The sequence below is a fragment of the Dipodomys ordii genome, unplaced genomic scaffold (assembly GCF_000151885.1).
Source record: "Dipodomys ordii isolate 6190 unplaced genomic scaffold, Dord_2.0 Scaffold62, whole genome shotgun sequence".
NCBI classification, from domain to species: domain Eukaryota; kingdom Metazoa; phylum Chordata; class Mammalia; order Rodentia; family Heteromyidae; genus Dipodomys; species Dipodomys ordii.
Genome location: NW_012267278.1, coordinates 2,563,238 through 2,587,850, shown reverse-complemented (window position 1 = coordinate 2,587,850; position 24,613 = coordinate 2,563,238). Strand labels below are relative to the sequence as shown.

The 24,613-nt window shown below is 41.7% G+C and overlaps 1 protein-coding gene across 1 annotated transcript in view; it reads right to left on the bottom strand.

Moving 5' to 3' along the window:
- The window catches only part of Scml4 (sex comb on midleg-like 4 (Drosophila)), a 70,656-nt gene extending 46,295 nt beyond the window's left edge, over positions 1-24,361 (bottom strand). Inside the window, exon 1 of the mRNA XM_013022353.1 lies at positions 24,229-24,361. The gene's annotated coding sequence lies outside the window, so the exon portion shown is untranslated. The remainder of the gene's footprint in view (positions 1-24,228) is intronic.
- Between the last annotated feature and the right edge of the window lie 252 nt (positions 24,362-24,613).

Below are 24,613 nucleotides of genomic sequence, written 5' to 3'. Positions count from 1 at the left end.
AAAAAAAAAAAAAAAAAAAGAAGAAGAAGAAAAAAAGAATACTTTCTGGAATCAAGTCCTTTGTCAAAAATATATCATGCAAAAATTCACCCCTGATCTTTGTCTTACCTCTTCACTCAATTAGTGAGAGTAGATATGCCGACTTTTTGTTGAAGTCCAATATAGCTACCTTTTCTTTTACAACCACCTAGTTCTAATTCCTCTCTAAGAAAATTTTCACACTTCAAAATTATGAATATATTCCTGTTTTCTTCTTATTTTGAGATTGGACAGTTTTATATACTACAGATTGTGCTTTATAATTTGTCTTAGATTAATTACTGTGCATGGTATGACTGGACCAGTATTTGTACTGTCCCATACAGATATGCAGTCATCACAACAGGATTTTTTCAAAAAGACTTTCCTCTACTGTTGATTTGTTCCGGCCTCTTTGTCAGAACCAATTGAGTGCCATGAATTGGAGTCTATTTCTAGAATCTCTATTCTAGCCAGTTGACCTATAGGTCTGTCTTTATGCTGATACCAAATTCTATAGATTATTATAATTTATAATTAGTCATCAGATCAGGTAATGTGCATTCTCCAGCTTTATTTCCTTTTTACAAGATTGGTGAGTGGACAAATTCTTGGTTCAATCCCTAGTATCACACAAAAAAATATTTTGCAATTTGCATTTGACTTTCTATCTATTGTAAATGGAGATGCATTGAATCTGTAAGTAATTTGGGGGAAAAACTGAAAAGTTTTATAATATTGAATTTTACAATCTGAATACATGGTATATTTCTCCATTTATTTGGAAATTGTTTAGTTTATCACAGAAATCATTTCGCAGTTTTTGTTGCACACATCTTGCAGATACTTTGTTAAATTTATCACTATGTTTTTATATTATTGTAAAAATACTTACATTTCATTTTCCCAATTATTTCTTTAATGTAGAAACAGTTGATTTTGAGCATTAACTTTGCATTCCACTAGTAAGCTACTTCTAGTTGACCAGATAAAGATTTTTGAATATTTCTTTATTTGTGAATCTTTAAAAAGTATTTCTTTTAAAAACTGTAGAGTTTCTTTTTATAATCTTTTTGGTGTTCAATTAGCTAATATAGGGTACAAGGAAGGATGGTCTCGCTTGTTCCTTTGCCTTGGGAAACATTTCTTGGTATTTCGTCCATAAGTTTAGTGCTGAATTTGAGTTTTTATAAATTCCCTATATCAGTTTTAAGAACTGCTTTCCTGCGGAGGGAGGGAGAAAGGGGGGAGAAAAACGGGGGAGGAGGTAACAAGTTAGACAAGAAATGTAATCACTACCTTACTTATGTAACTGTAACCCCTCTGTACATCACCTTGACAATAAAATAAAAAATTAAAATTTTAAAAAAGAATTGTTTTCCTACTCTAGGTATTTTAAGAGTTTCCGTTTGGGTTTTGGTTGTTGGTTTGAAGAGCTGAGGATTAAACTTTGTGCATGCTACCAGAGAGCTAGCTAGCTACCCAATACACTGTTTTTGTGAGACACAGTTACTCTATAGACCAGACTGGCCTCAACCTAGGGGTCCTTGTACCTCTGCCTTCCAAGTGCGAGACTCCCAGGTATGTGCCACCATGCCCTGCTGAAGAGGTTTTTTAAAAAAAAAAATGTCTTGAAGAGCTGGGCACCAATGGCTCAGGCCAGTAATCCAAGCTGCTCAGGAGGTTGAGATCTAAGAATCATGGCTCAAGCCAGCCTGGGCAGGAAAGTTCATAAGACTCTTATGAGTAAAAGTGTAGCTCAAATGATAGAGTGCTAGCCTTGTGCAAAAGCTAAAAGGCAGCATCCAGGTCTTGAGTCCAAGCCTTAGTACTAGCACACACACACACACACACACGCACACACACACGAGACATTATTTATTGAGTGAATAAGTAAGACACAGACAGATAGGGAGTAAAAATTTACAGGATATATATTGATGAAGGACTTTATTCCAGAATAAAGAGACATTGAATTTTGTATGTACTTTGTTTACATCTTTTGAATTGGTAGTATAATTTCTCTGCTATTCTGTTCTTATGGAGAATTACATTGACAATTTAGGATATGAAATAACCTTGCAGGGTACCGGTGGCTCACGCCTGTAATCCTAGCTACTCAAGAGGCTGAGATCTGAGGATCAATTCTCAAAGCCAGCCTGGGCAGGAAAGTCGTGAGACTCTTATCTCCAACAAACTACCAGAAAACTGAAAGTGGTGCTATGGCTCAAGTGGTAGAGTGCTAGCCTTGAGCTGAAGAGCTGAGGGACAGTGCCCAGAGTTCAAGCCCCACGACTGACAAAAAAAAAAAAAAAGTATGAAGTAACCTTAATTCCTGACATAAACTTCACTTGACCAAGATAATTTTTTGTTAACAATCTCTTAAATAATCTTGCATTTGTTTACAATTTTCTTTTCTTCTAGTATCCTGCCAAGGATAGTAACAGGATTATTATGGAAGAGTCAAAAAATTACAAATTATGTTCCCTCCTCCTCTATTTTCTTAAGTTTTGTATGACTAACATTATTTCTCCCTCAAATATAATTTACCCCTCAAACATAATTTCTTCTTCAAATAGAATTTACAAGTGAAGTCATCTGAGCCCAAAGTTTTATTTGTGGAATCATTTATAATAATGAATTCAATTTATTTTAGTGCTAGGAGACTCTTCTGGCTTTCTCTTTTATCTTGTATCATAATGGCCTAGTCTTGTTTTGTAAAGCTTTTGTTTAATATATCAGTGCAAATTTTTCATAATGCTTCTTTCCTATGTTTTTAAATTTCTAGTTGGTTTCTTTTAAGATAGGCTCTTGATTTGTAGCTGAGGTTGGCCTTGAACTTCTTATTGTCCTGCCTCAAGACTTCTCTGGAGTAGCCAGAATTATAAGCATGTTCCACCGCCCCTATGATTTCCATGCCTTATATTTTATAGTACAATCACAATGGTTTTTACTTGTTTTTATTTCTGTGTTTTTGATGGTACCAGGTTTTGAACTTAGGACCTTGTACTAGCTAGGCCCTTGAGCTACACCACTAGCCTGATATTTTACTAGTTAATTGGAAATAGAGTTTCAAGGACTTTTCTGCCCAGGCTGGCTTCAAACTTCTTTTTTTTTTCTTTCTTTTTTTTTTTTTTTGTCAGTCATGGGGCTTGTAGGATTCAAACTTCTTAAGTGTGAGCCAGCGCCACCTGGCTTGTTTTTATTTTTAGGGTTTCCATTTTTCTTCTGTAAGGTTTATCTTTTAAGAGTAGTTGTTTTAGGAGCTGGGAAGGTGACTCAGCGGTAGAGTGCTTGCCTTGCACGCATTAGGCCCTGGGTTTGATTCCTCAGCACCACATAAGCAGAAAAAGACGGAAGTGGCTCTGTGGCTCAAAAGGTACAGCACTAGTCTTGAGCTGAAGAGCTGAGAGACAGCACCCAGGCCTAGATTTCAGACCCTACAACCACCACCAACAACAACAAAAAGTAGTTGTTTTAGCTTGGTGCCGGTGGCTTATGCCAGTAATCCTAGTTACTCAGGAGGCTGAGATCTGAGGATCATGGTTCAAAGCCAGCCCAGGCAGGAAAGTCTGTGAGACTCTTATCTCCAATAAAGTACTCAGAAAAAGCCAGAAGAGATGCTGTGGCTCAAGTGATAGAGCACTAGCTTTGGTCAAAAGAAGCTCAAAGACAGCACCTAGGCCCAGAGTTCATGCCCCGAGGACCAGCAAAAAAAAAAGTTGTTTTAAGGGCTGGAGGTACGGTTCAAATCATAGAGTACCAACCATAAGCAAGAAAGCTGAGTTCAAGCACCCCATACCTGCACACATAAAAAATCGTTGTTTTAAAGTGTTATCTGATCATTTCAAGTTGGAACAGAAGCTTCTAGGTAATCTTGCATATGCAAAGAACATTTCATTGGCAGGGCTCATAACTGAAGAAGTGTGGGCTGTGGATTGGCACATGGGAGAGTGGAGAGGGAAATTCTTTTATTGCAATCTTTACTCATTCATTCACACATTCATTCATTCACACATTCATTCAATGAATTGTTATCTAATGCCTACTATGGGCAAAGAGGAAAGGGACAAAGAGCAGGTCCTGAAGAAGATGTGGAAGTTTAAGGCATAAGAGATGGGTGTTCCTAGAAGGAGCTAGAAGGAGAATGACTTCGGTTATTGAAATAGCAACTATAGCCTGAGCTGGGCTTTACAGTCAGCTCATCTAATCCTCACAACCAGTCTGTACAGCAGGCACTGATGTCTGTTTTACATGATCTAGGGAGAAAAGAGGTTTGGGGGAGGTGAGGAACTGGGGACTTGAGGTAGGCAAGAAGGCACGGAGCTATCTTTGGCTTTCATCACACAATAAGGGTTTAGGCAGCCCCCATGTTTTTTCTTAGCTGAGCACTGTGGCTCAGGCCTAAAATCTTAGCGACTTGGGAGGCTGAGATCTAAAGATCACAGTTCAAAGCCAGCTGCAGCAGACAAATCTGAGAGACTCTGATCTCAATTAACCAACAAGAGAGCTCCAAATAGAGGCATGACTCAAGTAGTAGAGAACCAGCCTTGAGAAAAAAAGCTAAGCAAGAGCACAAGGGCTTGAGTTTAAGCCCCAGCAGCAACACACACACACACACACACACACACACACACACACACACACAGAGTCATTTCTCAATTCAGAGACAGTCTAGAGACCTTTTTGCATGAAGGTTTATAATCAGGAGTTTTACTAAAGTGTTTGCCAACCTGTCTCCTTATCTTTTGTTCCAGGATAATATCTAAAATACAGGATGTGTTGAAAACACATGAGGGACTGGGAATGTGGCCTAGTGGTAGAGTGCTTACATAGCATGCATGAAGCCCTGGGTTCACTTCCTCAGTACCATAAAAACAGAAAAAGCCAGAGTGGCCCAGTGGCTCAAGTGCTAGAGCCTTGAGCAAATGAAGTTCAAGGACAATGCACAGGCCCTGAGTTCAAGTCCCAGGACTGGCAAAAACAAAAGCAAAGCACATGAGTGTGATCAGATCCACTCAGCAGTTTGCCTAGTGAAAAAGATTGAGATTGTAGCCTTTTGAAGGCTGCATGTCCTGCAATTTACCATGTCCATTTAAATGAAGGCGAGAGACACAGTCATTTCAGGACTGCTTCATATCACATCTCAAACTCTGCAAGTAAGCTGATTTTATGATGCTTGGTATTTCTATTCCATGAAAGCTGTCAACTATAGCTCAAAACTCTGATTATGTTCAGACCCAGCCAAAGCTACATTTTCAACTTAACTCTGCATTCTCAGCTATAAATTTCTTGACTTAGCTCAGCAAAGAATAATGTTAAGTTTCACATATGCAGTGAACTATTTTATAGGCCCCCTGATACAGCCAGCAGCTCTAACGCTAGCAGTGAGACCACAAGAAATCAGCCTGGTTCTGAAATACCCTACTCCATAGGACAATGGCCCTGGAATTTTCTCTGTGGAAAACCAGGACTAATGAGAGTTCAGAGACAATGAAGCCACTAAAACAGAGAAGAAAGCCCTGTTACATGAGTTGTTAATCTAAGTGTTCCCATTTGGTTCAGAAGAATGTCTCAAGAGACTCTTTTCTTTGTTTTTTCCTTCCTTTCTTCTCTTTTCATATATATATATATATAGATAGATAGATATAGATATTATTGCAAAAATACTGTACAGAAGGGTTACAGTTACATGTAGGGCAATGAGTCCACTTCTTATCGAGCATTGTTACCCTCCTTTGTTTTACCCCTACCATCCCTTCCCTCCCCACTTCCCCAACTCCTCCCTCCCCGCCTGACATTGTAAAGTTCATTTTCAACATAGTGTCCTGTATATTTCATCATCACAATGGATCAACCTGCATCCCCATTTAAGCATTCTGCTATATACCTTCCCCTCCCCAAATTAAAAAAATGTATATACAAGATGCAGGGCACAGGAATCAAATACAGTAAAACCAGGGATTACACTGTGGGGAAAGAACATACAAAAGAAACAAAAAAATCACAGAGTGAATTTTAATTATATTAAAAACAATAGCATGAAAGAAAAAGCAACTTGTGTTCCTGTCTTGGGGTACATTTCACTTAACATCATCTCATATATTCATATGTACATAACCTTTGACCTTCTCTGCTTGTCCTAGACATGAACTAGTCATTGCAAATAATGACAACCATGGGACCTATGTTTCTTTGGGCCTGGCTTACTTCATTTAAATTAATTTTTTCCAAGTCTTTCCATTTCCTAACAAATGGAGCAATGCCATTCTTTCTGATGGAGGCATAGAATTCCATTGTATCTATATACCACATTTTCTTGATCCATTCATCTACTGAGGGGCATTGGGGTTGGTTCCATATCTTAGCTATGGTAAATAATGCTGTGAAAAACGTGGTTATGCTGGTAGATTTGGTATTACCTTGTTTGTGATCATTTGAGTAAATACCCAAAAGTGGGATTGCTGGGTTATAGGGGAGCTCTATGTGGAGCCTTTTGAGGAACCTCCATACTACTTTCCAAAGTGGCTGAACAAGTTTACACTCCCACCAACAGTGCAGTTGGATTCCCTTTTGGTCACATCCCCTCCAGCATCTGTTTCTTGATTATAGCCATTCTAACTGGAGTGAAGTGCTCCCAAGTTACTTGAGCTGATTGGAAACTTTAGCAAAGTAGCAGGGTATAAAATTAACCCTCAGAAATCAATGGCTTTCCTGTATGCCAATAACAAGAAGAGCGCAGCTGAAATTAGGAAAGCAACCCCTTTTGTAATAGCCCCACAAAAAATAAAATACTTAGGAGTTAACAAAAGAAGTAAAAGACCTCTATGATGATAACTTTAAAAACCTGAAAAAGGAAATTAATGCAGAACTAAGCAAGTGGAAAAACCTCCCATGCTCCTAGATTGGGAGGATTAACATCATGAAAATGGCAATAATGCCAAAGGCTATCTACAAATTCAATGAGATACCTAGCAATATCCCAACCTCATTCTTCAGTGCAATAGAAGAAGCAATCTGTTCTTTTCTCATTGAATAGAATAGGATTTGTCACAAAAGCAGGTAACACCATGGAGGGACCAGTGCCTGCTGTCTTCTTGACTTCCTCCACCCAACGAGGGTCCAGGCAGCTCCCAACTAAAAATGCTTCTTCTCAACTCAGAGACAGACAAGCAAAATAGAGGCATCTCCACAATGGGCAGGTGCTGACCCAGCATCAAATAGGGTTCAATACACCCTACACTCTTCACGATAACCCAACACAGAGATCTTCTTCTTTGCTTTGTGGTAACTTGCCCTCTAGGCAAAGCAAGCTGTTCCCAACCCCACGGCTATACCACAGGGCTTTACCTCTGCTATCAGGGGAGGCAGTAGCTGAACTGTAAACAGAGAACACACACACATACACACACACACAGAGTCAACCCCCAACCTAGAAGTTCAGGAGACTAAAGGCAGGCCTGAGTGCACACAAAGAAAATAAGCAGGAGGGATGCAGGAGGGGCAGGAGGTCCTTCAAAGGCAGAAGACCCACCTCCTGGCCTGGTTGGCTCTTACTTTCCCTTGTCTCTCTATATATGGATGCAGTCATATAATAGACCTTGCTTGCCATAAGTGCTCAATGATCGTATGTCAAGTCCACTAATGAACTAGCAAAAGTAAGTCATGTCACCAATTGGTTTCCTCTTCTGCACAGACCTGGTGAGATGCAACAGCCCCCACCCAGAGTGCAACTTCTAGCCTCGATGGGGCTCACTGCTGATTCTGAAGAACCTGTTGGTTCCTCCTGTATTTTGCACTGGGCCTCTGGAGCCATCACTTGAGTGCCTGAACCTTCACAGAGATGGTTTTTTTCAGTATTAAGTCCCCCATCCTAGCCTGCAGTAGCTCCATTTAATGTCCCCATCTCCCAGCCTCAGAACTCAAGGTGAAAAAGTTGGGGACTGAGGCCCAGCACTGATGGACTTAGCTATTCCTGCACCATAGACCAACCAACAGCTTATCTGTATGTCAGTCCTTGGCTCTTCGCCCCTTGGTGCCTGCAGCTGGGGAGAGCTTGGGGCAGTACCCCTGAGAACCAAGCTGCCTACCCATTGGAGGTGCTGGCTCCCTCTCTAGGCTCAGAAGTCTTCCTGAGTTTGAAGTAGCTGGCAGCCAGAGTAGGTAGCACAATGGAGGAGAAAGAGGAGGGAACTGAAATAGCACTTAGGGGGCAGGAGAATTACCTGGTGAAATGTGTCTGTATTTTTGTCTATTTGATACTCATAAATTTCAAGGGCTGGGCCTGCAAACATAACTTTTTATTTATGATTTTGAGTTATGATTTATTCTTGCATGGTCTGTAAGCCAAACTTTGTAAGGCAAAGAGAAAATAAATGAAACTTTAAAACATCCTTGGGAGATCCTCTGGCTCACATCTGCAATCAGGAGGCTGAGATTAGAGGATCCAAGTTCAAAGCCAACCTCAGGCAGGAAAGTCTGTGAAAGTCTTCACCTCAATTAAGTAGCAGAAAGCCAGAAGTGGAGTCATGTCTCAAATGGCAGAATGCCAGCCTTGAGCTAAAAAGCTGAGGGAGAGTATAAGGCCCTGAGTTCAAGCTTTAGTACCCACCCCTCCGCACCCAGTGCTTTGGGATCAAGCCATTTCTTCCCATCTTTGCCACCACTTCATTAAATGAAGTGCTCTGGATGCTGAGCTGCTAATTGTTGTTGGACCCCCATCAAGGGAGGCTCTGCCTCCATCACCTCTCAGAAACTCCCCTCCCTGGACCTCTGCTTCTGTCAAGACCTCTGAATGGCCACAGAGAGGCAGGAGCTGGAGGAAGGCCTGTCTTGGGTCTACTTTGTGGGGCTAGGTCACACTCAGCTGCCACAGCCCAGCGATATTCCCAGGACTGCTAATTAAAATGCCTACAGTCAAAGCAACATGCGCTTGTCTCATTGCCCAAGGCTTACAAAGCTCCTGCTGATGCTGCACACAAATTAACAAAACGCCACGTCAGCCTCCCTTGTCCCATTACAATCTTATTGTCATATTTATTAGCACTTCCCTGTTGGACTCTGGCTGGAATGAGTGAAGCAATCTCCCCGGCTATATCAGGAAAATAGTTCACCATGCCTGAGGCACTAGAGAACTCTGTCATCTGTGCCCGCAGCCCCTCCTGGCCAGGCATTGTGGGCCTTCTGGTCCTGGATGAGGACTAGTGCTCTGGAGCTGTAATTATCTTCTCCTCTCTTTGTGCCTTTGTATAAAATGACTAGGCTGCTGTCTTTGCTTTTATCCAAAGAACACTTCTATTATCCATTTACTAAAAAAACTTAACAGCTTCCAGCACTTTCATGAATTAATTACGGTCTACGGGGAAAATAAATACAAACTTCACCCATCACGTTGTTCTAAATCGCATTAGCCTAATTGTGTGATATTTGGAATTAAGTTTGCTTTTGCACATTTTGCTCAATTATTCCCCACCCTCCTGGAGGTCTGGCTGCCTGCTTCTCTGAGGAAGCATGTTCCACCCAAATCACAGGATCCCTCTTGGAGTATTGACAAGGAAGGAAAGATGTGTTGAGTGGAGATGTGTCAGTGTGGAGAATCAGCATCCTGAGGAATGAAGGGCGGATTGGTGTCCTGAACGACACACAGGAAGTTTATCATAGGAGAAGTAAGAGAATAAAATTGCAGGACCAAGAAAGCGAGTAAAAATATGCACAGTTTTGAGACTATATAGGGAAGAACAAAAGGCGCAAGTGACCTTTGTCATTTCTAGTTTTTGCATGTTTTATAAAGTGTATAATAATTGAGTGTTATGCCATCTATGACTATACATATATTGGGGATGTATGCACAAAAATTATTTATAATTAATCACTGTGAATGTTAAGTATATTAGAATAGTGTAATGGAGAACATGGTCAAAACATGTGGCAACCAAATGTAAGTAATGGAGTCTATTTGAGATTCTGTGTGTGTGTGTGTGTGTGTGTGTGTGTGTGTGTGCACGCACGCACACGTGTTCCAGTCCTGGGGCTTGAAGTGAGAGCCTGAGTGCTGTTCCTGAACTCTAACTCAAAGCTTTTGTTCTACCCACTTGTGCTACAGCTTTACTTCCAGCTTTTTGGTGGTTAATTGAAAATAAGGGTCTCATGGACTTTCCTGCCTGAGTGACTTTGAACCTCAATCCTCAGATCTTAAACAAAAACGTACTATAACTGCCCTGTGAGGAAACACATTTGTCTCCTTTGGAGGACACAGCAAACTAAAAGCTGATGCTTTGATCTTGGACCTCCCAGTCTCTAGAACTGGGAAAAGTCAAGTTTTAGTGTTTATAAATCACCCAATCTACCTTGTCAGAGCAGCAGAAACACACTATGATAACCAGATATGCATCTTTCAAAGATACTATTCTACAACTCATCAAGTAAGCAAAGAGACAAGGGACCAGAGGCATGAGGTGGGTTGTGACCTAGTCTTTACAGTGGGGACCCAGGGTGGGATATGAAAATGTCCTGCATCCTTCACAGCCATGAGATGTGGGAGTGTCGTGGCTCCTGTGATGTCATATCATATATAAATCACATCTGAGTAGCTTGGCAGTTTTACTAGTGTCACCACTAAGCCAGACTTAGCTCAGGGTTTTCTGGAATTGAGAAATGCAGAGCACACATTCATTCTGTCTGAAAAACAGTATGCTGAGACCTCGATCCTATGAGGGAGCCTATCTTGCGGCTGCAGAGCGGTGGGCTGCCTCTAGTGTTGGCAATAACCATAATGGCCAGCTGTACATTGTGGGAAAGTCCCACTCCCAAGAGAGCAGTAGAAATCTGAAGGGTGGCTCAAATGTCCCCAGAATTATTCACAGACAGGGACATTCTCCAAAAACGACTCTGAAAACAAAGGCTGACTTTCCCCGATGCATTATGGGAAGGACCCAGAGGCTTCTGTCCCCATGCTGAGTGAGATGTACCATCCGCTATTTTAGATCCAGTCCTTCAGCATCCAGGACAGGGACAGGTGAGGACTCATCTGACTCAAAGAATGCTTACCAAATGTCTGACCTTTAGATATGGCCTTTGCAAATTTTCCATTCTAAACACCTCTTGCAACAGTTAATTTGATGTCAACTTGACTGGTCACAGTGTGCCCAGATATTTGAACAAACATTATTCTGATGTGTCTGAGGGAGTGGTTATGAATGGAAGTAACATGTGAACTGGTGGATTGGTTGAAACAGTTCTAACATGGATGGGCATCATCTAACCCACTGAAGGCCTGAAAAGGGAAAAAAAAGACATCAGAGTGAACTCCATTAACAAGGGGACCTCAAGTGTTTTTGCAGACTATACTAAAACATCAGCTCTTGTTGGGTCTCAACCCTGCCGGTTAAAGCAGATCTCTTTACACATATTCTATTAGTTTGGACTCTTTGGGGAACCCTACCTTCTAGACCTTCTGTATCATATTTTTAATATTTATCAAATCATATATGACCTATTTAAGTATGTCATAAAACAGAGGTCTCATCATGCTGCCTGGGCTGGTCTTGAGTCCCTCTGCTCGAGGAATCCTCCCGCCTTAGCCTCCGAAGTTCTGAGACAATGGGTACATGCTACCACAGAAGATGAAGATAACTATATTTTAATAAAAGTTCATCATACTGAGGGCTGAGTACTTTATAAAGAAAATTCGTTTATTTAGTTCTCAGGTTTGAAGGCTGAAAATCTAACATTGATCAGTTAGTGCCCATTGACTAGTATCACATCATGGGTACTGGCATTGTGGTAGGATCATGAGTGACAGGGAGAAATCACAGGGTAACACAGGAAGCCTGAGAGAGTCGGGAAACCAGGCTTGTTTTATCATGACTTCCTCATTTTAGACTGTGGGACAAAAAACAAAAACAAACGAACAAAAACACATTAGCGAGATGCTAGAGGCTCATACCTATAACCCTAGCTACTCAGGAGGCTGAGATCTGAAGATCACAGTTCAAAGCCAGCCCAAGCAGATTCTTAATTGGAGACTCGTCTCCAATTGTAGACTCTTCAATTAACCACCAGAAAACTGGAAGTGAAGCTGTGGCTCAAAGTTGTAGAGCTCTAGTCTTGAGAACAAAACCTCAGGGACAGTGCCCAGGCCCTGAGTTCAAGCTCCATGACCAACATCAACAACAGAACACATATTAATCCCTTTCAGAGACAGTGTCCCCAGTGACCTCACACAGGCCCTACCTCTCACCAGTTCTACCACCTCAAAACTACCACCTAGGGACCAGCTTCCAAAAGTTCCATGTCATTATGGAAAATCTTGTTCCTAGCACAAGTTCCAGATCGTGTTACATCTGCTTTAGATGGAGCCTCTGGAGGCAGGTGTCAGCTGGTCTGCTGTCCAACGTCCATGTTTGCACTAGGAATTACAAATTGTTCAGCCTTCATTCTGCTTTATAGTGCCACTAAAACAACATAGTAACTTTTCTTAAATTACAGGTATTGAGTTGCATTACTTATGAATTTCACTTCAGGATCATAAACAGGGTGTGAAAATATTTGTAATAAAAAGGAAGGTGGAAGCTGACAGTACTGAGTGCTCTTTCTTTACAAGAAGTTTGCTGTGGACCAAAAGACTGTCTTTCCAAGTGGATATACTATGGAATCATTTCCGTTCTGGAACATGATGGCCTTGGAACTACCCGGCAGCTGGCTCTGAGGAATGAAAGAGTTCTTTCTCCCCAGCCCACACAGGTGAGACCCCCCTCCCCACATACACACACACAGCCCATCATTCTACCTGAGGAATAAAAGACTGGACAGATGCTCATGTAACCACATAGCCAGCTATTTAATGGGATCTTTGGTTTTCCACCTGGGTGGTGGAGATAAAGATAATTTTTTCCATATTAGCTTCCCATGTGAATTAAACACATTCAGTAAGATAAGCGAATTTGGTGCTTCTCATACCTTCCTCCAGTATGTGATGCTCAATGAACATAAACAAGGAGTCATTATCATTTATTATAGTAACTAGGGCTTACTGAGCCCATTTCAATACTCTGTTTTCTTTTCAGCACTTAGCAGTGGGGACTAATAAGACCACCATCCCCAGCAATAGCAAGAGGTTTCTGGAGGCCAGGTATGGACCGGGACTAGCCCTGGGTCACACCGGTAGCCCATTAACTGTCTTTTGGAATTGGAAACCACATAGCTCCATTCCGATCTACTCTGTGCAGTTCTGAGTGCAGAAGTGGTCCTCAGAAGATGGAAAGTCACTGGAGAAGACAACTGGGCCATTTAGATGGAAAGGCCTGAAGCTGAGCTGGCTATGTGCCCTGAGACACCATGGAACAGTCTGAGCCTTGGTTTTGGAGGGAGGCCTTTAAACCAATTATCAGTCTGGAGATTTGGGGTTTGTGTAGAAAGCAAAATTCAGGTTCTAGGTATGGAGGTACACACAATCCCAGCTACTCAGGAGTCAGGAGCAGGAAGGATTGCAAGTTTGATGGTGAAAGATAGTGAAACCCTCAAAAACAAATAAAAACTGGGGGTATGGCTCAAGTGGTAGAGCACTTGCCTAGCATAAGCAAAATCCTGTGTTCCATTTCCAGTACCAAAAATTAATTAAATTAAATTTAAAAACAAACAAAAAGAACCACACTTCAGAGCAAAGGTTTGATGTTGTTGTTTTTTTAATTTTCATTATTTTTGTTATTTTAACCTTCTAGCTTCCATGGAGGAATAGGCTGGGTGGACAACTGCCTGGAGTGTCTGTGGATCTGTCATCCCCATATAAATTCTTCTTACCCCTGTTCTGTACCTGCATTTTCAGGGATGAGAAAGAAAACTCCTGGAGGCTGAGAACTGATGGCTTATGTCTGTAATTCTAGCTACTCGGGAGGCTGAGATCTGAGGGTTAAGATTTGAAGGCATTGTTGCCTCCTCCTTTGTTATAGGAAATGTACTCATTACCTTGTTCATTTAACTGTAACCCCTCTTACAGCATTTTTACAATAAAAAATGTACAAAAAAAAGATTTGAAACCACCTCTTTATTTTTTTTTTTTTTGTCAGTGGTGGGGCCTGAACTCTGAGCCTGGGCGCTGTCCCTCAGCTCTTCAGCTCAAGGCTAATGCTCTACCACTTGAGCTACACAACCACTTCCTGCTTTTTCTGCTTATGTGGTGTTGAGGAATGGAACCCAGGGTCTCAGGCATGCAAGGCAAGCACTCTACCACTGAGCCACCTTCTAGCCCCTGAAGCTACCTCTTAAGCAGATTCAAGTGAGATTCTTATCCCCAATTAATCAATAAAAAGCCAGAAGTGGAGGTATGGATAAAAGTGGTAGAGCACTAGCCTCGAATGAAAAAGCCAAGTAAGAATGTGAGGCCCCAAGTTCAAGTCCAGTACCAGCACAAAGAAAGAGAAAGAAAGAAAGCTGATAACAACACACTCAGAATACAGAAAACTTTGGTTCCAGGAGACCTGTGTTTGCCTAACTTGTTCGGGAGGCCATTCTGGATATCCACACTGTCCACTGCTAGAAACCTATATGGACTAGCTGAGCCTGTGGTCCTATGGAAACATGTTCCCCTTCACACAGGGAAATGTCAAATAGAGCCATAAAAATGATCTGACCTATGGCTAGAAATATATTTTAAGTTTTTTCTTCTTACTTCCAGTTTATTTCACAAAAGCCTAGAACCAAGCAAATTAGAACTTCTCAGTTCTTGACCCAAAGATTTGAGCTGTTTCTAGGGGAAGCACTTTGTGTAGAACAAACTCTTTTGTGTAGAACAAACTCTTTCTCCTCCTCTACCCTCAGAGCACTTTCTGCTATTCATTCTTTGCTGGTCCATGCCTAGGGACTTCTATCCAATCAGAAAGGACCAGTCCTCCACATCATCACGTGTCACTGGTCCCTGCACATTTCACACACATTCCAGCCCAAACTGACTTTCTAACTTCACAACCCCAGAGAGAGTTCATACCCACCTAGTCTCATTAAGACAGCACTTACTTGTACAGTTGCTCACTGTGGGACCAATTAACCACTTCTACATCAAGCACCAATATAACCTTCCCATATATACCCATTTTATTTTTGTTAAGTATTTAAAATCAATCTTGTCGCAAACACTTGAAACTAGAGCTGTCGTCTAACTATGGGCAGTGATTTGGAGCAACTGAACCATTCCCCCACCCACTGTCTCTATGCTTTATCTGTAGTTTGAACATCAACATTTAAACCACTTACATATAGCTAGCTTTCTACTTGATCATTTTATTTTTTAAGTGATAGTCCTGGGGCTTGAACTCAGAACCTGGGTGCTGTTCCTAAGCTTCTTTTTGCTCAAGGCTAGAACTCTCTAACACAAAAGCCACAGCTCCACTTCTATTTTTTGCTTGTTTTCTTGGTTTTGGTAGTTTATTGGAGAGAAGAGTCTCACAGACTTTCCTGCCTGGGCTGGCTTTGGACCACGATCATCAGATCTCAGTCTCCTGAGTAGCTAGAATTATAGGTAATTGCCTGTAATCTTGGCAAATGAGATTTTGAAAGTTATCTAGTCAAAGGTGGCTCAGTGGTAGAGTGCTTGCCTTGCATGCATGAGGCCCTGGATTTAATTCCTCCACACCACATAAGCAGAAAAAGCCGGAAGTGGCGCTGTTGCTCAAGAGGTAGCCTTTAGCTGAAGAGCTGAGGGAGTGCCCAGGCCCAGAGTTCAGGTCTGATGACCAACAAAAAAAAAAGTGATCTAGTCAAATATGCTGGAGCACATATTGGCATCTGAAAGAAAGTATTCCCAATTTAAAGGGCAACATATTGGTAGCTCACAGCTAGCTTCTTACATCCCAACACAAATTCCTTCCCCCAACCTGCCATCACCACCACCACAAGGAAGACAATACCAACTGCCCCTAATTCCAACCAGTAATGACAACTGAAAAAAATCACAGAAATCTAGTCCTACCATGAATTCTTTACTGACCAATACACTCAATGCCTCATGCAAGTTTTGAGTTATTTTCTTTAGAATAAGCAGCATGTCTTCATAGATCACTATTGAATAAAGACTTGACAACACCAATTTCCCAACAATGAGGACATCAGATTCTAAAGAACTAGACAGGAGCAGGTTGAGTCCCTTTTGTGGAAGACTATAATGAAATAGAAAAAGTGCTTATAGGCCTATAGTATCGCAGACATGGTTAAGCTCAAAGGAATATGTTTTTGTTGTTGTTGTTTGTTTTTGTTTTTCCCCCCACCAGTCCAGGAGCTTGAACTTCTTTTGCTCAAGGCTAATACTCTTCCACTTGAGCCACAGAGCCACTTTTGGCTTTTTCTGTGTATGTGTTACTGAAGAATCAAACCCAGGGCTTCAAGCATGCTAGGCAAGCACTCTACCACTAAGCCACATTACCAGCCCCCAAAGGAATGGTTTTGAGTTACACAAATTCCAAATCCTGTCTCCAAAACCAGGAGCATGAATCCTGGAGTTGGCTTTCATTTTGTATTTTTCTTTTCTCTTAGCTTCTTCCTTTCCTGCCTTTCCACCAAGAAAAGACCGCCTGTTAAAATAGGATTCAAACCCTCAGGCCATCCTAGGCCAGCCTTACATCTACAATCCAAAGTCAGCCTCGGAGAAGCCACCCTGAGAACACATCAGGCTGTGGAGGGAGAGAAGGGCCTGGTGCTATGTGTGAGGGAAACATACAAAGCTGACTTCAGCCCTGGTTTTCCAATCAGAGCAGGGAAACATACAAAGCTGACTTCATCCATGGTTTTCTCATCAGAGCTGGGATGTCCCAACATGACCTGTGGACAAGGAGAAAAGAAAATCTTTCCTTTGACCCAAAAGGATCCATAAGATCTACAAGCTGAGAACTAGGGGCCCCCATTAGCTATTATTATACCTAAACTTGCTCTGTAGACAAAAGGAGAGTAATGACCAAGTCCTTATTGGAAAAGAGGCTTGAATGAGGATGAGGTTTGAACACAGGGCCTGGGCCCTGTCCCTTAGCTTTTTCACTCCAGGCTGGTGCTCCACCACGTGAGCTATAGTACATCTCAACTTCTAGCTTTTTGTTTGTCACTTGAAATTATTAGTTTCATGGACTTTTCTGCCTGGGCTAGTTTGAAACCTCCATACTCAGATCTCAGCCTCTTGAGTAGCTAGAATTACAGGTGTGAACCACCAGTATCAGGTTCTTACTGCTTTTTTTGTTTAGTGCCATTTTCCTCAGCTGGACTTAGGCCCCACCACAATAATTCTCTGCTTCGTCCAGCTCAGCATCTGTCCCCAAATTTAGTACCAGTCTTTATGAATGGGTCCAGTGGGCCTGAAGTCTGGACCTGAGTGCTGTCCCTCAGCTCTTCAGCTCAAGGCTAGCGCTCTACCACTTGAGCCACAGTGCCACTTCCGGGTTTTTTTTTCTGCTTTTGTGGTGCTGAGGAATCGAACCTAGGGCCTCATGCATGCAAGGCAAGTGCTCTACCACTGAGCCACATTCCCAGCCTTGGCTATATACTTTTAAGGACAACTTTTTTTTATTTATTAATAAGGTTGTTTTATTGTGAAAATACCATACAGAGGGGTTACAATTACATGAGCAAGGTAATGAGTACATTTCTTTTTTTTTTTTGTGGCGGGGGGGGGGGGAGGAGGGAAGGGGGTCCGGTCATGGGGCCTGAACTCTGGGCCTGGGCCCTGTCCCTCAGCTCTTCAGCTCAAGGCTAGTGCTCTACCATTTGAGACACAGTGCCACTTCCAGCTTTTTTTCTTTTTTGCTTATGTGATGCTGAGGAATCGAACCCAGGGCCTCATGCATGCAAAGCAAGCGCTTTATCATTGAGCCACCTTCCGAGCCCTGAGTACATTTCTTATCAAGCATTGTTGCCTACTCCTTTGTTTTTTCCCTACCATCCCTGCCCTCCCATCTCTATGACTACACTCCCCCATCCTCCCTGCCAAAGTTGTAAAGTTTGTTTTTTGTCCTAGCATCTCGTACATTTCATTGTTGCAATGGGTCCACTTGTAGCCCTATTTAAACAATTTGTTTTCTTCCCCTCTCCAAATTATACCAACATCAAATATGGTGAAAACAGGGGTTAATGAGGGGGAGGGGAGAGGGACATACAAAGCAACAAAAAGTCACCTTATGAATATGTTAGCAGCAATAGCAAAAAAGAAAAACCACCTAAGTCCTTATCTTGGGGTTTATCAACTTATCTGACCTTTTCTGCTTGACTCAGACATATACTAGTTATTGCAAATAAGGGAAACCATGGGACCTATGTTTCTTTGGGCCTGGCTTTTTCATTTCCTAACAAGTGGGTCAATGTCATTCTTTCTGATGGAGGCATAGAATTCCATTGTGTATATATCCCACATTTTCTTGATCCATTCATCTTCTGAGGAGCATCTGGGTCAGTTCCATATCTTAACTATGGTAAATAATGCTGCAATAAACATAGTTGTGCTGGTAGCTTTAGTATGGTCTTGTTTGTGATCATTTGGGTAAATGCCCAAAAGTGGGATTGCTGGGTATAGGGGAGCTCTATGTGGAGTCTTTTGAGGAACCTCCATACTACTTTCCAAAGTGGTTGAACAAGCTTACACTCCCACCAACAATGCAGTAAGGTTCCCTTCTGGCACATCCCCTCCAGCATCTGTTGTTATTAGAGTTCTTGCTTATAGCCATTCTAACTGGAGTAAGGAAGTATCTCAGTGTTGTTTTGATTTACATTTCTTTTATGGCTAGAGAGGTTGAGCCTTTCTTCATGTGTCAATTGGCCATCCTTCTTTCCTCTTCAGAGAAGTTTCTCTGTAAGTCTTTAGCCCACTTATTTATTGGGCAGTTGTTTCTTTGAGGATTTATTGTTGGGGGATTTGATTTTTTCAGTTCCAGATATATTTTAGATATGAGACCCTTGTCTGTTGTATGGCTAGTGAAGATCCTCTCCCAACCCATGGACTTTCTATTGATCTTGCTAACTATGTCTTAAGGACAACTTTCAATGAATTGTGTTTCTATTTTGAAGGAATAAGGGCTTTTGTTATGTAAGATCAGCCCAAGGGGGGAAAAAGGAGCAAAAGCTCTTGCTATCAAATATTTATCTCCTAAAGTGGAGTCACTATCACTGCCTTTCAAAGCACAGGGTTAACGCTGCTTGTCACTGGCATAGGCAGGAATGTTCTCATGATAGCTTTTGTAGTTGCTTCTGTGTTATGTGCTCTCTTCAGAAAGCCAGGATTAGCCTGGCTGCAGGAGTATGCCTGTAGCCTCGGATACCCACCAAGGTGAAACAAAGTTCCAGTTATCTGATCAACAAGTGCTGGTGGCTCATGTCTGTAATCCTAGCTACTCAAGAGGCTGAGATCTGAGGATCACAGTTTGAACCCAGCCTGGGCAGAAAATTCTATGAGACTATTACCACTAAAATGTCAGAAGTGGTATTATGGCTCAAGTGGCAGAACCCAAGCCTTGAGCACAAAAGGCTTAGAGACAGTGCTCAATCCCAGAGGTCAAGCTCCAGGACCAACAGTAAAAATTAATTAATTAATTAATTAATTAATAGGCAGCTGCCCAGACAAGAAATGCACACTTGCTTCCCACCTACTCCCCCACCAACAAAACTTTCAGTGGGGTATGCCTGACTTGGTAGAAAAGGAGCAGAGGTCATTACCCTGCATTCTCTGTCTGTAAAATCATACAGACAGGAGGTAGAAGGCACAAACTCTCTGCAAGCCAGGCCAGGGAAGCCTACAGGGAGTGTCTGAGAATATGCTCCCCAGCTTCAGGGTGTCAGGGGGACTCCTGAGCTCAATGCTGAGTGAAGACCGCCTCTGAGTGATAAATTCCTTCCTGCCCTAAAGTAGCAGGAAGACCAAGAGGCAGAAGGAGTTTTATCTTTGAGCTGTGGAAGGAGCCCTCCTGGTTGTGAGAAGCTGATTAATGCTAGAATGTAAGAGGGTTGCTTGCTTCTGATCTCCATTTGACGCACCTAAAGCAGGAATGTTCTTGGTTCTATCAGAGGACCCACCAACAGCTCCCTTGCCCAATGGGAAGCCCTGATCCTTGCTCTTCTCTTGCAAAGAGTATTGACTGATATGCAGGAGTCCAGCAGTGCTAATACTGGAAGAGTCCAATAACTTCTGAAGGGTGATTGCACCCATCACTGCTGGCATAGGCTGATACACTGGGAAGTGGGAGGGGAGGTGGGGGGGGGTGCGTGCACATGGGAGACATGCTGCTGCTTGGAGATGCCGGGCACTCCTCCGCTTCGACAGATATTATCTGCGTAAAATACAGTAAATGAAATTCTAAACCTCTTGGGGATGTCCCACATGGTTCTCCAGCCCCAGTTCCGCTTCAAATCTCAATCAAAATCTCTGCATGTGACAAGCAGAGAGGGAGGGCCTGCAGGAAGGCGAGGGAAACACCTTCCCCAGAACTGAAACCAAGATTTGCTCTGTGCAACAATGAGAACCTGCTGGGGGCCAGGCTAGCTGCACCAACGAATGCAGGCTTTGCTGCGAGGATTGCCAGTGTGTCTGGAAGACACTTATCAGTGGAGCCTGGAGTCCTGAGCTTTGGCAAACCCAGGGGTTTTGAGGTGGAAAGCTAGAAATGGGAAACTGAAGAAAGAGAAAGTGATCGATTCAAAGGCAAATCAAACATTGGAAGCTGCTTTTTCAACCTCAGAAATATTTTATCCTCATTGGGTGATCTTCTTGGTCATTGGACCACACTGGAAAATGCCACAATAATAATGCAATTAAAACCTGGTAGAGTTGACAAAAAAAAAAGAAATGTTAAAAATTGGCAGCATTCCAGAGAACCTACCAGGCTGCAAACTGCCCAGGACTCAAAATTGCTAATTCCAAAGAAAGTTAATTAGCATCTTATTAATAAAGGAGCAGTTTTGAAAGCTTGCGGAATGGCTTTTGTGACTCATTCATTAAAATTTAGAATAGCTTGCCAGATATCCTGGTGGCTCTGTGACTTTATATTTGCACCAAATCATTGGATTTTTTTCTCCCAGGGGTTGTTTTCAACCCCCCTAGCCTTCTCACCTGTCTGTCTTTGCAAGCAACAAACACATAAAGGGGGAGGGGGTAAATCTCAAATTAAGCTTTGGAGAGATGGCAGGATTAAGAAATAAGATACCCAAAGAAGTATGCTTTAAAAGTGCTCTTAGAAATATGCAAGTAGCATGAAGCTTTGTGTGCTAACTCTAAAGGGGACAGCTTTCCCAAATGGCATCCTTGAAACATTACGCCAGACTTTACAGTCCTTGGTGATTAAACTGGAAGAGGTCTTTCCTTGTCTTTCCAGCCCTATCCACAAATACACTAAGTGAGGCAGGTGGAAGAATGAAGCAGGAGATGCTTAGAATTCTAATACCCCAACCAGACCAGACCATGTGTGGAATGCCAGGAGGAAGAGCAGAGCTCCACTACCTGGTGCCACTGTAGTCCCTTGTGAAGCAGAGGAGCATTAACTTAGGGAAGGAAAAAAAATGTCCCAAGGAGCTGTAACAAAGCAACCCCAAGAGCAAGCACTGAGCATAAATAGTTATCTCTTCTGCCCAGACCAAATGTGCTCAAGCACAATTCACAGGGATGCACGGATGTATGTGTGTGTGTGTGAGTGTCCCTGCAAAATTGTAAACAGATCTGCAGAACAACTCTATAATTGAAAAACAACAACAACAAAAATCAAACCTAAAACCCTCTAGATGTGAACTTTGCACGTAAAGATTATTCCTCTCTGAATAATCCTTCTTGTCTTGCCTGGACCTTGTTAAAGTTAAGTGTTGGAAAGCCAACACTTGAGATTTAAATTAAACTAAGTAAGTAAATAAAAAACAAATGTCAATATATTATGAAAAGTTTAAAACAATCTGGTCATGAGTTGCCCATCATTTAGACTTTAAAAAAAAATTAAACTTCTGTCTCCGTGCATGAATTCTTTTCAGAAGAGAACGTTAATGAACATTTTGAAAGCCAATATTAGTGTTGGGATTTTCACGATGATAGTTTGGAGGGGTGGGGTGTCCTGGGTGGATTTGGCTTGATGGCCGGAAGCTGATCCACTACAACTGTGGGGCCCGCTCACCCACCCAGAACCAGAAAGTGAAAGTGTGGCTGGTTTCGCTTGCTGAAAACACACCACGCCAGACAGGCAGACAGACCTGCTAGGAAGCCAAACTCATTCCTCTGTTGGTTTCTTCCTACTACCTACTGCTCATTGACTCCTTCTTTTCTTTTTTCTTTTGAAGTAAAGGAAACGTGATTTAGGTGGCCTCGGGGCAACAGTTGAACATTTTAAGCATAAAAGAACTGGGCTCTTGTGGGACCTGTATTTTCTTTTCTAATTGCACAAGTCAGCCTGACTTTATCAAACCATTGCAGAGTTCCTCCTCATGCGTGATTTGAAGAGCTAAAGGAAACATTCTTGTTTTAAAAAAACTATGTCCCGAATATGTTTAAAAAGTAGACGTTAGTCTCTGAACAATGTCCCTTAAAAGACCTATATTAACACCGACTTAAATTTTGACAATACTCAGGACTGTTTTTTCTAGGTAATCATCACCCAGCTGCTGTTATTCAAATATTCCCTGGTGTTTTCAAAGGATTTTTAATAAAAACCACACACAAAAAAAAGTGTTCCACACAATACTGCACCTTCTAGATAATTTACTTTATCGTGCTATGAATTCCTTTATTCTTATTTCTATATTTCATGTGTTATTCTAGATTTTTTGTTGTTGCTTTTTATAGTCTGAGAAAAAAAGCAGCTAGGTCCTTCACTCTTCAAAATTTGTTTCTCAAAACACAAAGGTGTAATGCCTACATGCATCTGATCATGCAAAATAATAGTTATTGAAACGAGCTCCAGGAAATGGAAACAAGAGGGTTTTTCTTTGTTGCTGTTTTTGTTTTCTTTCCTTTTGTCTTGTTTATTCATTTATCTGTCTTTGAGAGTGTAAGGGGAAGCACAGAAATGGAGGGACTAAGGGTGAACAATGTGATATTCGCTAGACACTATGTTGAAAATGTACTATTCAACTTGTGCGTTGGGATGGGAGGGTAAAACTAGGAGAGAGCGAAGGAAGGAGTGATTGTCCAAAAAGAAATGTATTCATTACCTGACTTATGTAACTGTAACCCCTTTGTATATCACCTTTATAATAACAATAATTTTTTATTGTTAATAATTGTCAATAATTTTTATTAAAAAAGCAGAGCCCACAACAACCACTTCAGATTGCACAGTGAGATCAGCTAACAAGCCTCATTCCCCAAAAGCCACTGATCAACAGCTGTCACAGAAACAACATGACAAGCCACCTCTCATGTACTGTCACAGAGAGTGGAACAAACTTTGCCTTTAGCTCATCAAGGAGGGGTAAAAGGACTTACCACTGCAGCCTACGTGCCCTCACCAACCTGTCCTGACCCAGCAACAAGGAATCTAGAGATACTTCAAGCTTCAGAAGAGCATGCAGGAACTATTTCAGATCACACGGTGCACTATCTAGGAAGAGGTGACTTTGAATTTGAACTTGGGAAAACTGCTCCAAATACTCCATAGCCACAGTGTTCCATTCACCTCCCCACAAAACTAATGAATACCAGTAACTACAATAGTATCCTTATCTAGAACAGATGAATTAGGAGAAAACTAATACAAATACATATGAACTATAACATCTAGAGTATTCAAAATTCAACTTAAGAAACAACACTGACATTCATAACACACTTATTTTAGTAATCAAATTTTAAGTAAATATTTTATCCCAGATAAACAATATTTTTAAATTAAAAAAACAAAGCAGAAGGTGGTAAATGAAAGTAGCTAGTTATCTAACCTAATATTTGGATTTTTAAAAGCTCTTTTTACATATTTTTAACATATTATCTTCTTTTTACAGGGTTTTAAAGAATAGTAAGTGTGTATATATGCAAAATGGATAAACTGTACTGTTCAATACTATATCTCCCTTTCAGATCTAGCTAAGAAATCAAAGATTGCATTTTTCATTAGAGGAACTGAAGTTTCCCTGCTGGGTTCAGGGGTTTTAGTACAGGAGACTCATACATTGCCAGGGAGGTAGGCATGCAACCCAGAAAAACTAAAGCAGGTAATCTGACAGCCAGAAGAGAAGTACCCATGTCACACACACCCTCCAGCTGTGCATCTCCCTTACCTACAGCTCGTTCACACAGCCCTGATCAGGGTGTTGACCAGGCCAGGAGAGGGTTGAAGACAGATGACTTTCAGCACATGTGAGCCGAGTATTGCAAAAGCTATCTTCCACCCTTGTGCTAGTAGCTCACAGTTAGTCTCCGGCAGCCCTGCTCTCTGGCTGAAAACATCTCATTAGACTAATGCATTCAGCACAGGCAGAACACTCGATTTACCATAGCTACAGCAATGAATTTCCATTACGATGACAGCCTCAACCACATCATGTCCGGAAAACCAGCCAACCACTGGCTTTTAAAGAACACACACATTTCACATGCAGAAAACGAGGCCTGTGTGTGTGTGTGTGTGTGTGTGTGTTTTGTGTGTGTATGTGTGTGTGTGTG